This window comes from Lepisosteus platostomus, chromosome 5, assembly GCF_059453375.1.
Source record: "Lepisosteus platostomus isolate fLepPlt1 chromosome 5, fLepPlt1.hap1, whole genome shotgun sequence".
NCBI lineage: Eukaryota > Metazoa > Chordata > Actinopteri > Semionotiformes > Lepisosteidae > Lepisosteus > Lepisosteus platostomus.
This window is the reverse complement of record NC_142615.1, coordinates 25,318,334-25,324,719: the sequence shown is the minus strand read 5'-3', so window position 1 is coordinate 25,324,719 and position 6,386 is coordinate 25,318,334. Positions and strand designations below refer to the sequence as shown.

At 58.0% G+C, this 6,386-nt stretch overlaps 1 pseudogene; it reads left to right on the top strand.

Moving 5' to 3' along the window:
* Positions 1–1,333: 1,333 nt before the first annotated feature.
* LOC148665409 (U1 spliceosomal RNA) lies at positions 1,334–1,487 on the top strand (annotated as a pseudogene).
* The last annotated feature ends 4,899 nt before the right edge of the window (positions 1,488–6,386 follow it).

Here is a 6,386-nt window from a genome sequence, read left to right as displayed (position 1 = left end):
GGGGTGTATTTTGGAGAAGAGATGGGAACAGTAAATTGGCAGAACAAATTGCCAATCTTAAACAAAAAACTGATGCAATGGAAGGACCGAGACCTCACCATGACAGGTAAGGTGCTGGTCATCAAAGCCGAGCTCTTGCCTGTCTTGAATTTTCTGGCTTCTACCTTCCCAATCCGACACCGTGTTGCGGCGGTGCTGAGGAGATTGATGTTTCAATTTCTATGGGGTGGGAAGCAGGAAAGACTCAGAAGGGAAATAATGTACAGGCCGCTACCCTCAGGGGGGAAGTCTGTCCCAGATATTGCTACGAAGCTGCTGTGCATTTTCCTGGCCTCTGTGCTGAGAGGCTTTGCAACAGCACCTGCAGCGCGTACCTGGACTTATTGTGCCAGGCTCTGGGTAGGTAGGGAGGTGTTCAGAGTGTGGGGTGTCAGACCCAAGCTGGATGTCCCACTCTCTGACACATGCCCTGCAATTTATGGGACAGTTAAAAGTTTTCTAAGATCTCACCCAATTCGCCATATTCCCCTCCGAGATGTCAGCGTCCAAAAACTGGAAGATTTCGTTGCACCCCAGAACAATAGGCAGACCCCTGTGGGCATTTTAACATCAGCCCAAACAAGGAAGGTGTGGAAACACACATCCTCTAAGTTTCTGTGCAACATTCACAGAGATTTAGCCTGGAGTGTCGTCCACCAGTGCTTACCGGTACGAACTTTCTTAGTTCTTAGGCCTCACCCCCAGCCCTCGCTGCGTTAGGGTGGGCTGCGGCGAGGAGGAGACTGTGACCCATCTCCTGTGGTCCTGCTTTTTTGCTAAGGCCTTCTGGGCACAGTTTGAAGATTGGTTTCAAGCTCTCTCGCCCCAATTTACCCTGACCGCTGCTTTCGTCATATACGGCATCTCTCCTGTCAAACTTCCTCCTGACGTGTTTGACAGGATCTGGGCCGTGGTGAACAGTGGGAAAGACGCCCTGTGGAGAGTGAGGAACATGGGGCTGTTCAAAGGCATCGAGGTCCCAGTCAAGGCAGCAGGTAGCCTGGCCCTGTTCATCACCCGAGAGAACTATTACCTCAGAGATCTGTGGAGAGAAGGGAGGGAGGAAGCAGAAAATCTGTGGGAAATAGAGGGCATAGGTCAATATCTCAAGAAACTGTGAAAAACATTATCATGTTTAAGTAAAGAATGTGATTTGCTTCAGAAAAAAGAAATTGTTGCTATGTAACTGGTACGGTGTCAAAATGTAATAAGATGTGATCATATATACTGTTTTAAGCATGTATATTAATGTAAAGCATTTGTGATGCCCTGTATTTGATTGTGAAAAGGAAATAAAAGTTCTTAAAAATCGAAATCGAAATCGGTTCACCCAGAGCGAGGCTCGGCCATTGCACTCTGGCTGTGCTGACCCCTGCGAATTCCCCAAATGTGGGAATCTCGACTGCATAATTTCTGGTAGTGGGGGACTGTGTTCACGCTCTCCCCTGATGTGCTTGGTCCAATATCAGATACGGGAGAGTTACGACACCACGAGCTGCGATAGGATCCTAGTTCGAAAGGAGTCGATGCCACTGCTGGTTCCCGGTTTCTTTTAGTTAGAGGTCCGGAGAAGCATCTCAAGCTGGTTACACTTCTCCTTCCGGACATTCATTCCCTTTTCAAAGTCAGTCGTTTTGCTGTGGTCTGCATTATTTAGGCTGATTATCGAGGTTAGCCTTTATTTGGTCATGGGGGCCTCAGTACTGTGTGCTAATTCTAAAGACAGTTTCACCTGTTTTCTGATTGCTAGGTTCTGTACCAGTGCAGACATGTCAAATAGTGAATGGCTGTACCTCTATTGTATCCGTGCTCAATGAATGAAACCAGTAATAAATGAATATATTGTAGCATTTATAGGTTCTTTTCAGAACAAAAGACCAGTAGAGACGCGATTAACAAACCAAGCGCTAGCTTTATTTGTTAACAACCACACAAAACCAAACACAGAATATACACGCACATGAGGAGACGGAACACGTACACATCTTTATGGTGGTAATTACTTAACAACACGCTATACTCTTATAAGACTACACAGGGCGCTAGAAATACTAGGACATTATTTACACAGGTAGGGTCAGCCGCTGGTCATCGTGCTGACCCTCAGACTCTCCCCAGCTACCACTCCCAGCATGCCCAGCGGTACTACGAGGGCCTAGGGGCGCTTCCTCCTCACCACCAGGCGAGGGTGTTACACTGCCCCCACCTGAAGCGTCTGGCGTCTCGCCGACGTCGAACACCCCCCTCAGGCTGTACTCGTACTCGGCTAACTGCTGCGGAACCCTGCGTGAGCGGCCGCTGCGCCGCGGTGATGGCTGGCGACCCATGGACGCCCCACTATCGGCCGGCTCAAGCCCCGGCTGCTCCTCTAGAGGCTCCCCACACGGCTCCTCCTCCCGGGCCCGGTAGGGGGCCAGGCGGTCTCAGTGCAGGACCACCACTCTCCCCCGTGTTCGCAACCGGACACGGTAGCAGACCTCGCCCACCACCCCGAGTACCTCAGCGGGCCCCTCCCACGACGGCGCCATCTTAGGGCTGAGGCCTTTGCGGCGGCGCGGGTTGTACACTCAAACCGAGTCCCCGGGCTGGAAGGCAGGCCCCCTGCAGCGCAGGTCATAGTACCGCTTCTGCCGGACCCCCGCCTGTGTCAGGTGGGTCCGTGCAAAGCTGTGCACCCGCTGCATCCGCTGCCGCAGGTCCCACTCGTAGTCCGGTCCAGCCGGTGGTGCCGACCCGTCTCCGGGCGGCGGGCCGAAGACCAGGTCCACCGGGGTTCGCATTTCCCGGCCCAGCATGAGCGAGGCCGGGTGCACCCGGTGGATTCCTGGACCGCGGTCCTATACGCCCAGAGCGCAAGGGGGAGGTGGCGGTCCCAGTCCCGTTGGTGTAGGGACACCAGGGTGGCCAGCTGGGTGGCGAGCGTCCTATTAAACCGCTCCACCAACCCGTCGCTCTGGGAATGCAGCGGGGTGGTCCGCGTCTTAGTAATCCCCAGGCGCTGGCACACTCTGGCGAAGACCTGGGACTCGAAGTTACGCCCCTGGTCACTGTGTAACTCCTCCGGCACCCCCAGCCTGGCAAACATCCCCTCCAGCAGTGCATCGGCCACCGTGGGGGCACTCTGGTCCGGGAGGGCGTAGGCCTCCGGCCACTTCGTAAAATAATCCATGACCACCAAGACGTCCTGCAGGTTCCCGGCCTCGGTGCGCCGAAACGGGCCCAAAACTTCCACCCCCACCTGCTCCATAGGAGCCCCCACCTGGTATTGTTGGAGGGGGGCCCGAGAGCGCTCGGGGGGACCCTTCTGCGCCACGCACACCGCACACGTTCGGCAGTACCGCTGCACGTCTCTGTGGCAATGGCCTCGGAGACGCTGCAGGGTTTTTTTACCGCCGAAGTGCCCCACGCCCGGCTGGCCGTGCACCGCGGCCTCGCTGGGGCGCCGCGAGAGAGCGAGACCCCACACGGTGCACGACAGTGAAGTCGTACTCCTGCAGGATCTCTATCCATCGCGCCATCTGCCCCTTCGGCTCCTTAAAATGGAGCAGCCAGGTGAGGGACACATGGTCGGACCTCAGCCGGAACCAGGTCCCGAACAGGTACGGCCTGAAGTGGTGGACCGCCGCCATCACCGCCAGCAGCTCGCGACGGGTCACGCAGTAGTTCCGTTCAGCCCTAGTCAAAGCCCGACTATAGTAGGCCACTACGCGCTCCCCATCCGGCCCCTCCTGCGCCAACACCGCACCCACCCCCGAGTCACTCGCGTCGGTGTCGAGAACATACGGCAACCGCAGGTCGGGTAGGCCAGCACGGGGGCCCCCACCAGAGCTTCACGCAACCGGCCGAAGGCAGTCTCACAGCCCGAGTCCCAGTCGAAACGGCGGCCCTTGTCGGTTAGGCGGTGCAGCAGGGCAGCGATGCTGGCAAAGTCCCGGACGAACCCCAGTACGAGTACGAGGCCAACCCCAGAAAGCTGCGGAGCTCCGTGACGGTGCGTGGAGTCGGCCAGTCCCTCACTGCGGCGACCTTACCTGGGTCCGTAGCCACCCCTCGCGGTCCAACAACATGTCCCAGGAAGCTCACCTCCCACCGCAGGAGCTCGAATTTGCGGGGGTTGAGCCTCAGGCCAGCACGGCGGATGCAGGCCAGCACCGCCTGGAGGTTCGTCAAGGCCTGGTCTAAGCCCCGGGCATGTAGTATCGGATCGTCCAGATACAGCACACACTGGTTCCGCGGGACAGATGCCAGCACCCTCTCCATCAGCCTCTCGAACGTCACCGGGGCATTGCACAGGCCAAAAGGCATGACAGTAAACTGCCAGAGGCCCTGGCCGATAGAAAAGGCCGTCTTCGGGCGAGCATCGGGAGCAAGCGGTACCTGCCAGTAGCCGCAGCGGAGGTCCAGGGAGCTGAACCAGGTCGACCCAGTGATGTAGTCTAGGGCGTCATCTATCCCCGGCAGGGGGTAGGAATCTTTCCGGGTGACCTCGTTCAGCTTGCGGTAGTTGACGCAGAACCTCCACGAGCCGTCTTTTTTTTTTACCAGTACAGCTGGCGCCGACCACGGGCTCGCGGAGGGCTCAATCACCCCCGCTGCGGCCATCTCCCGGATCTTTTCCTCGGCGGCGGTCCGCTTGGCGTGAACCATGCGTCCCGGTGGGATGCGGATGGGCCGAGCGTCGCCGGTGTTGATCTTATGTTGGACCAGGGCAGTGCGGGTGCAGTCCTCATCTCTCGCCGCAAAGAGATCCTTGTTCTGGGTGAGTAGCTCCTGGAGCCGCTGCAGCTGGTCTTGATCGAGGCCCTCGCAGCTCCGCTGGTAGAGATCCTCAACGGCGCGCCTCGCTTCCACGCAACCTTCGGCCCCCGCCGCCGCCGCTTTGTCTGGCCCCCCGGCTGACTCGGGAGCAGGATCTGGCACGCTCTCTCCCCGGCTCACAGGCCTGGTCTGCCCCGTAGACTGCCGCCGCCGCTGCCGCCGCCACTGCCTCTTTTTCTCCCGGCTCCGGCAAGCCCGCGTCCCTCGGCCTTCGCCGGGCCTGCCCTCCACCAGGTGCAGTCGCTCCCCCTGCCACACCAACTCCTGCCGGCTCAAGTCCAAACTGGCCCCCACTCGCTGCAGTACGTCCAGCCCCAGAATGCAGTCCTCCTGGATGGGTGCGAGGTAGCAGGGGTGGCGCACCGTCGCTGCACCTAGACGGAAGGCAAGCACCTGTTTCCCCCGGACTGCAGCGAGCTGTCCCGTCACGGTCTTTAGCCGCAGGCTGGAAGCCTCCCATCCTGGGGGGTTGGTGCCCTCGGTGTCGGGGAGGACGCCCGGACGGAGTAGGGTTACCGATGAGCCGGTGTCGAGTAGGGCCAGGCAGGGTTGGTCCTCGATTTTGCAGTGGATGTACAGGCCCCGGCTACAGCCGACTCGCCCCACGGTGGCGTGAGGGGCACCGGTCTTAACATCGCTCTCCGGAGCGGGGGTTGAGGTGTTCGAGGGGCGGCCTTCCCCACGCTGAGCCGCCCCGTTCCCGTTTCCCGACGCCGATCGAGGAGTGCGAGGTTCGGGTGCCCGGCAGAACCGGGCTCGGTGTCCCCTCTTCCCGCAGCGGTTGCAAATCAGCGTGCGGGGCTGTTCCGCGGGGGTCGCTGCCCGGGCTGGCTCCTCTTCCCCCTCGCTGGATCCCTCCGTCGCCGTATCGGTCAGCCGGCAGGGCGCACTGCGTCTGCTGGCACTTCCAGTCACCTCGAACACGGCCTCAGCCCGTGTAGCAAGGGCCGAGGCCTGCTCCAGCGATGTTGGTGCGGCCAGCTGCACGTGGCGCCGCAGCTCCTCGGGTGAGAGGGCCTTGAGAAAAGCCTGGAGAGCCATCTCCCATGTTGGGGAAATCCCTATTCCTTCACTGCCATCCAAAATTGTGGCATACACCAAATGTATATATATAGTCTATATAAATTGCTACAATTTTCCATTTAGCATATTTACAAGTTTCAATTAAATATTTTCATTCGGTCTGCTAGTTCTACACCAGATTATTCACAGTTTATACAGCCAGGCAGGTAGCCTGCACAACACATAAACACGGCCCCTTGGCCACTGCATCAAGGGGTCCTGAATAATAATAACCCACCAGACGATGCCTATCTCCATGCTCCTGCACCAGCACAACAGCTCACAACCCATTTCTTTCACTTACAGACAAATTACATACAGATGATCAGTCTGAGGGAATCCAGTCCAGGGCCAGTGCCTGCAAGAAAGCTTGTCTCAAAACATCAAAAACGGTTTCTGCTGCAGGGGTCAAGGCAATTTTGTCTTTAGACTGCACTACCCCCCTTAAACCAATACGTCACTAGACA